The sequence below is a fragment of the Scyliorhinus torazame genome, chromosome 17 (genome assembly GCF_047496885.1).
Source record: "Scyliorhinus torazame isolate Kashiwa2021f chromosome 17, sScyTor2.1, whole genome shotgun sequence".
NCBI classification, from domain to species: domain Eukaryota; kingdom Metazoa; phylum Chordata; class Chondrichthyes; order Carcharhiniformes; family Scyliorhinidae; genus Scyliorhinus; species Scyliorhinus torazame.
In genome coordinates, this window is record NC_092723.1 from 149469254 (window position 1) to 149480009 (window position 10756).

Here is a 10756-nt window from a genome sequence, read left to right on the forward strand (position 1 = left end):
TCTTCCCCGTGTTCCTTGCGAAGTATGAGCTCCCCACGAGGGGTGGGGTATCTCAATTAACCCATGTACATAAGGTTGGCCAGTAATTAACTCACCTGACTCCTCAAATCTTGCCCACCATCTACAAGGCACAAACCAGGAGTGTGTTGGAATGCTCTCTAATTGCCTGCTTGACCGAAGCTCCAACAACACTTCAAGAGGTTTGACACCCAAGACAACAGCAACCCACCCAGCAACTTAAAACATTCACTCCCTCCACCACCAATGCACAGTAGCAGTGTGCAAGATACTCTGCAGGAACTCTCCAAGGCTCCTTCCTTTTTTTAATAATCTTTATTGTCACAAGTAGGCATACATTAACACTGCAATAAAGTTACTGCAAAAAGCCCCTAGTTGCCACATTCCAACGACTGTTCGGGTACACGGAGGGAGAATTTACAATGTCCAAATTACCTAACAGCACGTCTTTCTGGACTTGTGGGAGGGAACCGGAGCACCCGGAGGAAACCCACGCAGACACTGGGAGAACGTGCAGACTTCGCACAGACAGTGACCCAAGCTGGGAATCGAACCTGGGACCCTGGTGCTGTGAAGCCAAAATGCTAACCACTGTGCTACCGTGCTGCCCATACTTTCCAAACCCGCACTTTCCAAACCCGCAACTTCTGCCAACCAGATCAGCTGCACAAGCATGTCCCAAGTTTCCCCCCAAATTATGTGACATCTTGATTTGAAGGTATACTGCCATTCCTTCCCTGTTACTGGGTAAATATTATTGGTGTGACTGGTAGATAGGATTATAACACTCAATATAATCCCCACCGGTGCAGCTTCTGTTGGCCACATTGTGCAACAAGCTTACTGTAGGGATACAATGCTTGCCAGGATTGCAAGGGTGCTTGTCAAAAGGCTCATCTTATTTCTGTTAAAATTTAATTAGTACACTAATAAGGGGAGTGCACACCGAGTAAAATAAGAAACAAAGTTTTATTTAGACAAACGATATGTGTACTACTCGGTAGATCGCGACTGGGCTCCTGCTGAGGTGGGTGCCTTACTGGCCGACCTTATAAATCCGCCCCTAGAGGGGGAGCTCATACTCCACAAGGAGCACGGGGAAGATAAGCATTCCCATCCCGTAGGTTGCTTGCGGGACATTACAAAAAGGGGTAAGCTTTTTTATGCCTTGTCTCCATCACTGAAGTGATAAATCAGTCCAGATGAGAGTATCTGGGAAGGGGTTAGAAATAACTTTTTATCCAAACTTGACATTCTTGTAAAGTGGTTTTGATCCACAATAAATGTTGTACATCCCCCATCGAGCAAGTTCATCAAAAGTGGCACCTTTGACTTGGGCACTCATCCACGTCATAGAAATCTTTACAATTCCAGATGTACAAAAGGTCAGGCGATGGCCCTCTGCTCCTCCTTAGTAACTGAGGTGGAGCAGAATTGATTAACCTGATTTTCAAAATTCAAAACCAGAGCACCTTGAAAAGCCATGGAAGGTTGGGCTCTGTGATGATTGACATCTTGGATGACCAATGACAGGAATCTGGGATGGTTGAAGGTGGGAGGTCATGTGATGACATCTCCCATAATATGTCCACCCTGAGTTGGCAACTCTATAGATCATTTAAAAGATGACAGTGGCAATGGGAGCATGATCAATGACTGTCTGGGTTCCCAAACAGGCATACATGGCTTGGCTGATTTTCTTTTCAAATGACTTCAGTGTATGAAATGGGCTGCCATTTGGTTTTGATCCATTTTTGCACTGCCGTTAGACACCGATTTTACTTTCAATGTCGTTAAAATGGCAGATTAGAGATGACCGTGTCTGCGTGGGTTTCCTCCGGGTGCTCCAGTTTCCTCCCATAGTCCACAGATGTGCAGGTTAGGTGGATTAGCCACGCTAAATTGCCCTTGGTGTCCAAAAGGTCATGTCGGGTTACTGGGTTATGGGGATAGGGTGGAAGCCTGGCTTAAGTGGGGTGCACTTTTACAGGACTGGTGCAGACTCGATGGGCCGAATGGTCTCTTTCTGCCCTGTAAATTCTATGATCTATGAACAATAATAAACAGATGCGAATCGAGCACAATAACATTCAGTATGTCAAAATCTGATATGTTCACAACCAAGAAATACAGACTTTATATTTTAACAAGTATCAAATCTAAGTTAGATACACTACAGCCAATGGAACTAAATCAGGCATGATAATAGCCAGTACGCTTCGTTTTGTGATGTCACCAGAAAGATCACTCATACTGAAGATCATCCACACAGACAGAAGTATTTCGACGAGCTGATAGAAAAGTATCTGCCACTTTCATGGAGTCAACTATGAAATCTTCAGTAAGATTACAGCAATACTTTGCCAAAGTTATTTGTGAGAAAAAGGACAGGTAATGATGATTTGCTAAACTTTCCTTGGAGATGCAGGTTTTATTATTCATATATGCATAGCAAACCACTTTCCTCTGACAGATGCTTTAGACAATGATCCTTCAAAGCAAAAAGATGCACCGCCCTATTTGCTTGAAAGCTGAGCCTCAAGTGCAGATGTGCCCATAATAATCCTAAACCCGACATAAAGTTTCCCTGGGGAACTGAGAACAGGATAAACTGGAACAAGCATCAGGACCGTGAAACACCTTTACATACATCAAGCTTTAGGTGCAGTAATATCAATCACACAAGAATTGCACCATTAAACTTGAGTCAGTGCATGACTGTCAAATCATCTTGGTGGGTCATCGCGCGCGGTAAAGAACCATGCTGAATTTTTATGAAGTTATTAAAAAGGAGTAGCCTTTTACTTCCACGGTACCAAAGGTGCATTGGAATAAAAACTGAAAATAAATTTATCCATAAACACAAATTGACCGTGCATGCAGGGATTGCACATGGAAAATCAATCCTGAATTTCCGCAGTGCTTCTCCCGCTCTGTCACTGTCGAAAGTTGCAGCTGAAATTTTCCATTAACCAAGATTACAGTCTTCACGAAAATATTTCAAGAAGCATGTGTGGGTTAACTTTTCTCATTTACATTAGATAATGGTCCAAAAGTGAAGATAAAAAGACTTACAATTTGTATAAATGCATTATTGCGTGAGACTAGGCCTGGGTTTTCCCGTCGTGGAGGGACCCACTGTGGGAGATTCAGCATCCCAGCCAAGACCTCATAGAGTTTTGGCACAATCTGACAATCCCGGCTTGGGGTGGGGGGGGGGGGGGGGGGGGGGGGGGGGATGCAGTCCTGTAAAAGCCCGCCCTAATTGCAAAGCTTTTTGCCAAATGCACATAAATGTGAATTTTCTTTGAGCAATATAGCCAAGCGAAAAACCTTTAGTCAAGATCACACAATTCAAAGTATAAACAAGGCTACTGTCAACATGAATGGAAAATACAGTAGGTGCATGTGGTCTCTCCGATGCTGTTGAAGCCAGTTAAGTAAATGAGCCAATATGTGGAGGATGCTGGGTACATAGTAATAATATTGCGCATATAACGACAACGAAATCAACAGGCTCTGTTTTCTTTATTGGGAATCTGAGATGAGAAGGTCAAGAGCCTTAACATGGGACACCAGGACGAGAGAGTAAGATAAAACAAAACAGAAAGTGTTGGAAATGGTCAGTGCTCTGGGTGCATCTGTTCACATTTTCAGTTGAATATGATTCTTCTGCAGATTTGAAGTGTTGGTGGAGGGAGAAGACCAGGAGATGCAAGAGGTAGAACAACACAAAGAGAAGGAAAAGCTTGAGCAGTAGGCAAAACAATTACCCAACTATCTGAGCTTCAGGGAAACACTTCACTTACATTGTCCCTTCCAAACCCTCAACACCAATAGTTCCACAATTCTTATCACCACCATTGTAAGACTGCCATCTTGCAATCCAACCTTATTGTACCTGTAAAACCTCAGGTACTTTCAACCAGTTTACTCATTCAAAGGTACCTAGGGTGTGTTTATTTACAAGGAAAGGTACCACAAACACAAGTTCAAAATTCAACAGTATTTATTGACACAATTGACCCTTATATTACCCACAAAATACTAGAGGTACCCAAGATATGCTACCCGTAAGATGGCTTGGTAGGCTATGGGTCTGACCTGAATTCTTCTGGCCTGTCTTCACAAAGGTGGTTCTCGCTGGCGGTCTCTTCCTTGCTTCGGAGTTCCTTCTGGTCTGGTCAAGGATGGGTCCGGTCAAATCTGATCTTTACTTCTCCGATCTGATCAAGGTCACCTCGCACATTGAGTCTTCGATTTCAAGGGGTCCGGAGTGTCTGTTTTTATCCCCCTGCCTTTTGCCATTTCCAATGACTTTCTGCCAATGAGGGGGTCTCAGCAGCCAATGGTCTGGTTGATGACTATTTTACAGGCCACCTGAGCCCGCCCCAGGTGTTCCATCTCTGGTGGTGTGAGTTGCATGTAATCTGTTCCTATGTAAGGTAATGCTAGAAACTCTGGGTGATGGAAAACCTGGCTCGATCTGGGCTACTGACAATAGAGCTGTGCATATCAATAGGGTGCAATGATCTTCTTGATGGGTGATTGACGGGCAGTTTCTGTGTTGGTTATGTATTTTATTTTGGTCAAGTCTGAATTCCAACAGCCTGCCGAAAGTTTGACTGCAGTATGATTTTAAAATGCCCAATTCTTTAATTTAGGTCATCCAATTTAATCGGGCAAATTCTTTAATTTAAAATACACAATTTTAATCGGGTCTAAATCTAGGCCTTGCTAGGTTACTACAACCTCATGGGTCACTACAAATACTAATGCCAGTACCAAGCCCAGAAGATTGAATCTAACAACTTAACTCTATTGTATTTAATATTTAACATATTAATTAAGGCTCTGTGTAACCCTTTAGTGCTCACCTTGGGTGTTTCTTTATTTATCCTTACATTACTACAACGTATTTCTCCAGTTTTGATGGGAGCTGAACTTCTATGAAGGCCACTTTAGATGGCTATTATGGCTAACTATGCAGCTGTAAACTCCAGCATCTTGGTGCAGTCCAGAATGATGTGGCACTGACAAGGGCATTAGCTGAGTAGCTGATGGGGGAGGAGGCAGGTTGACATCCTGAATGCCGACGGGAGATGCCTCTCCCATGGGGCCTCTCACCTGGGACTGAACTTCAACATTCTGATGATTCTGCATAGAAGCAACATGCAGAAATGATGTGATGGTCTGAAAGTTCCTTCAAGCCTGACTTCCTGGGTCAAGGTACCAGCAAAGGAGGTCTTCTGGCACAGTGTCAGTGGCCCTACTGCTGGACCAGAAGCTCCAGGTTTGAGCTCAATGCCAGGATTTGTTGGGAAGGAGCATTCATAATGCAGTTCAATGGGTTGACAATCAGCTTGGGAATACTTCCTTCACTTTCCCCCACTATTCCCCAAAAAGGAAAAGCAGTGTGTGTGTAAAGACAGGATGACAAAAGAAGGTATCAACCATCTGCACTTCCATAACTACAGTGTTGCTGCCATGGAAGCTGCTAAAGTGGTCAGGAGAGGGTCCATCATAGTTGTATGTTGAGTTGCCCACTCACTCCATAGACACCCCCTCCTACCCACTCCCTCCTTTAAACTTCACTAAGCCCCAGCCCTCACCGTAACCTACTCAAACTTCCCCATCCTGAGATTGCCTGTTCCAGACATCCTTCTTCAGCTGCAGTGCCTCTAACGCCTTCCTAGCATGGCTGGGACTTGTAGAGCTTGCAGCCAAACTGACTGGCTGACAGCTCCAGCAGGGAGACTTCGTCCCCAGTGATGGGCAGAAGATCAACATAGCGTGTGTTAGTCAACCCTGCAGTGCTTAATGGCTTGAGCGGGTTGGTATTGTCCATGTCTTTTCCATGCCAATCTGGTTGCCGTGGTGGTGGCTGTGGGGGGCAGTAGCGTGCCGTCCATTTGTTTTTAAAATTACAATCTCCTCCCGACTTTAACAGCGTTTCATCTCTCTGGCCCACCAGAGTGAATCCTCCAGTGTCCTTTTTTAAACTCAATATTCCGAGCATAATCAAGTGGATGGTGACTCCTTAGTGTTTACCTCAACTCAGTACTTGTTTCCTTGGATAGCGGTTTTGTCCTCACCATTCCACTGAAGTCCTAGAAGTCGACAAAAAGCAGTCTTTTTTTTCTCTTGCCAAAGACAAAACTTTTCTTTTTGATCTTCCCTCGCAATCCTTTGGCCTATCTGCCTCTGAGAGTCTGTGAATCTGAGAAGCAGTAAGGCTAGCTGTTTCTTGCTTTGTGAGCAGGTGTAAAGCTTGCACCTCACGTTGAACACATTTTAGTTTGACTTTTAGTCTCCATAATAAGCTGGGGAGGCGGTAACACTCAGGGAGGTGGTGGCTCAGTGGTATTGCCACCAGACTAACAATCCAGAGGCCCAGAGCAAGTTCTGGGGATCCCACCATGGCAGATGGTGAAATCTGAAGTCAATTTAAAAAAAGTCTGGAATTATAAAGTCCAATGATGACTACGAAACGAGTGCCATAAAACCCTACCTGGTTCACCAATTTCCTCCATGTACAGCTGGGCAAAAAGGAGAAGAGATGAATCAGATGTGAAAATGCTCATCTGGAAATATGGATTGATGTACAGACCTTGTATAATTCCTCACCTCTGAATACTTCTTGATCTATTGAGAAGAACTAAAGCTTTTCTGTGCCCGGAGGATAAATTGTACAAAACCCCAGACTTAAATGTTCACATCTTCTCTGACATCCTTGGCAAGCTGACCTTTGAGAAACAGAACAATTTCATTGTTCCTTCATCACCCAAGTTCCTCAAAACAATCAGTTATCTCAATGCAATGTGACTTTCAGGATTTCCAAAGCTGTCCTGGCCCATATTGTCATCGAACTCTCTTTTAAGGTATTAACCAATACTATGCAAAATGAATGTTTGTCTAAATGTCATTTAGACTGCTGAGAGAAAGCGGCTTTCCAAACTCTACCCTGGCTTGATATTTTTGTGTTCAATTGTGTCAATTTAACGATCCGATTTCAAGTGCATTATGCATTCCCACCTGTGTTTTAAGAATCTGAATCATGCCTCCACTCACTTAATGAAGCACATTTACACCTATGCGTCCGTCTTTACAAGCTCAGGCTGACGGCTCGAAATACTATCGCTCAGCCTCATCTGAGGCATTCTTCTTAATTTTCCCAATGCATCAATGCCCTTTGAATATAAGATGCCAAAATATGTTCTCATGGATGATCCGTTTAACTTTTGAAAATATAATCAGTTTTGATAAATATCCAAAGGGTGCAGACCTGTATTTCATTAATCTCATTGACAACCCTTCACAGTGACTGGATATTTTTAATGAGTGGTTGATCATCGCATTGATGCCCTTTACTTTTCAATTTTTACTGGTTCTCTGCGTCCTCATTCCAATATACATACACTTATGTTTATCAGCATTAGACCAATCTGCCAATCTATAGTCCATTCTTTCAATAGACTTCGATCTCTGTGTCGCATATGTATATTGGAATAGGTATGCAGAGAAATATTTAAATAAATAAAATAATATTCATCAAACTCTCTTTTAAGGCACCAACCAATACTATGCAAAATGATTTAAATAATATTTAAATAAATTTACATGTAGTTAAAGGGCTTCCCCACCATATGTTCCCCCTTGGTAAGGAATCCCCCCTTTCTGGCACGACATCACATCGGCATGGATGTGACAGATATTGAAAATGTGAAGCAGTTGGGAGTGCAAAGGTAAGTATAGCCCCTGGCACTGCCTCCTGACAGTGCCAACCTGGCAGTATCAGGTGGCTATGCCTGGGAAGGCTCTCTGGGGGGCTCTCCTTTTGTCTGTGAGGGGGCTTTGCCCCAGTCAGTGCTTGTGGGGGGGGGGGGGTCCTCTGGTGTTTGCAGGGGGTGCAGGATTGCCCTGGTGTTGTGGGGGACAGTGACCCTTGCGCTTGTGGGGGACAGGTCCCCAGTGTCCATGGCAAGTTTGTGGGGGAGGGGGGTACTGTTCTATATTGGAGATTGAGGCATCTTTAAATATGGCGTCCCGATTTCCTTGGAGCGGTTGTTGCCGGTTCTATCAGGCCCCACCCTGCCAGTTTGATGGCGGAAACCATGCCCCAAGATTTTCCGTGCACAGGGTGCCAGATAATCTGGAGAGAAAATTTGGCTGTGAAGCTGGAGAGCTACACGCCAGTTTTCTCACCCCAGCCTGCACTCTATGTACTGTGTGCAAAATTCCGCCAATTAAGTCTGCTTTTTAAAAAAAATATTTTTATTGAGGCATTTTGTGTATACATTGAACAAAACTAAAACCAGAATGAGACCAAACAGGAATCCTGATAACAAACAAATAAATAACACCCAACCGCCCCACCCTCCCTGATGTAACCTTCCGCCCATCCTGACTCCCCCATTTTAAGCCCTATATCCACCTCCTCCCCTTCTCCTGACATCCAAATTGTCCTTGAAGAAGGCTGCCACCTCCGGGCAAATCCATCCGCTCATCCTCTCAAGGCAAACATAATTTTTTTCCAGTCGAAGGAACTCCGCCAGGCCGCTCACCCACATTCCCAGCTTCGGCGGCCCCGAGTCCCTCCATTCCAGCAAAAGCCATCACTGGGCTACCAGGATGGCAAAGGCCAAAACGTGGCCTCCCTCACCCCTGGACTCCCGGATCTTCCGACACTCTGAAAATCACCACTTCTAGACTTGGGGCCACCTTCACCTTCAGCACCTCAGACATAACGTCCGCGAACCCCTGCCAGAACCCCTTCAACTTTGGACATGCCCAAAACATGAACATGGTTCACAGGCCTCCCCGCACACAGTCTACACCCATCCTCCACCCCTTTCTCACCCTGGCCATATGCGCCCTATGCACTACCTTGAATTGATAAGGCTAAGCCTAGCACACGAGGAAGATACGTTCACGCTCCTCAGAGCCTCCTCCCTCAACCCAGCCTCAATTCCGCACCCCCCAACTCTTCCTTCCACTACCATTTAACTTCTCCAATCGGGGCTCCCTCCTAGTCCATTAACTCTAAACACCTGCTTACCCACACTGCACTTCATTAACTAGCCCTCCCAGCTAGCCTGGCAGCCCCTGCCCATGGCACCAAACATCCTATCCCCATTGATTCCCCCACCCGTACACTTCCATAATGCAAAAAACAAACAACAGTAAAGTAAGAAAAAGCTGCACTCACCCTCCATGTTCCTCCAACATCCCACCACAGAACCCCACAAAAACACCTCAAAGAAGAGAGATTCTCCCCTAACCTACCTCTCAGAAAACAATGGAACAAAAAATGAGAAAACCCACAACTCCTCACATTTCCTCCAAAGTTCAGTGTCCTCCCCCCACCTGCCAGTTCATTGTCTCAAAAAAAACGATGCCTCCTCTGGTGTCCCAAAATAATTCTCACGGCCATTGTAGGTCACCCAGAGGCTGCATCCCGAACTTCATCCCTTTCTTAAAGAGACCCGCCTGGGGACTAGGTTAAACCCAGCTGCCCTCGTTGCCAGTTCCGCACCCAGTTCCTGGTGTACCCAGAGCTCATTACCCTCCCAGTTACACCTCTTCATCTGCCTGGCCCACCGCAAGATCTTCTCTTTATCTAGGAACCGATGTGGCCTCATCACCATCGTCCTGGGCAGCTCATTTGCATGCAGCTTCCTCATCAGAGCCCTATGCGCCCCTCAACGAAGGCCCCCTCCCCCATCAGCTGCTCCAACATTTTGGCTACATATGAGCCAGCGTCTGCTCCCACAATGCGTCCTGCCATCCCAACAATTCTTAAATTCTGTCTGTGGGAGCGGTTCTCCAGATCTTCCACCTTCTCCTTTAGCCGCTTCTGGGTCTCCCGCATCATCCTGATCTCGGCCGCCAGCAAGGTAAACTGCTCCTCGTGCTCCCCCACCGACTCCTCCACTTTCTGGATCGCTTGGCTCTGGGTCTCCAAACTCTGCTCCACCTGGTCAATCCCCACTTTTAGCCAGTCCACCACCTTCGCCAAGTCCTCCTGAGCATCCCTTCTGTGCTGGCTAAACTTCTCGTTCAGAAAGTCCACCAGCTATTCCGTCGACCATTGGGCTGGTAGGGCCGACCAGGGCAGCACGGTAGCATTGTGGATAGCACAATTGCTTCACAGCTCCAGGGTCCCAGGTTCGATTCCCGGCTTGGGTCACTGTCTGTGCGGAGTCTGCACGTTCTCCCAGTGTGTGCGTGGGTTTCCTCCGGGTGCTCCGGTTTCCTCCCACAGTCCAAAGATGTGCAGGTTAGGTGGATTGGCTGTGATAAATTGCCCTTAGTGTTGGGTGGTGTTGCTGGGTTATGGGAATAGGGTGGAGGTGTTGACCTTGGGTAGGGTGTTCTTTCCGAGAGCCGGTGCAGACTCGAATGGGTCGAATGGCCTCCTTCTACACTGTAAATTCTATGATTCAATGATTTAACCTCCGCCATCTTCTCTGATGTCGCATGATGAGTTTCTTGCTCTCGCAGCTCCTTCCTTTTCAACCCACTTCTGGTCCACCAGTGGAGTATAACTTTCTCCACCACCTCGCCACACTACGGCGCCTGTACCCTGAGGGAGAATTTAGAATGTCCAATTCATGGGGAAAAGCAGCGAAAAAGCCTCCTCGAGCGGGAGCTGCCAAATGTGCGACCACCCACTGCATGGCCGCCATCTGAAGTCCCAATTATGTCTGCTTCATTAGCTAATTTACTATTCACCACA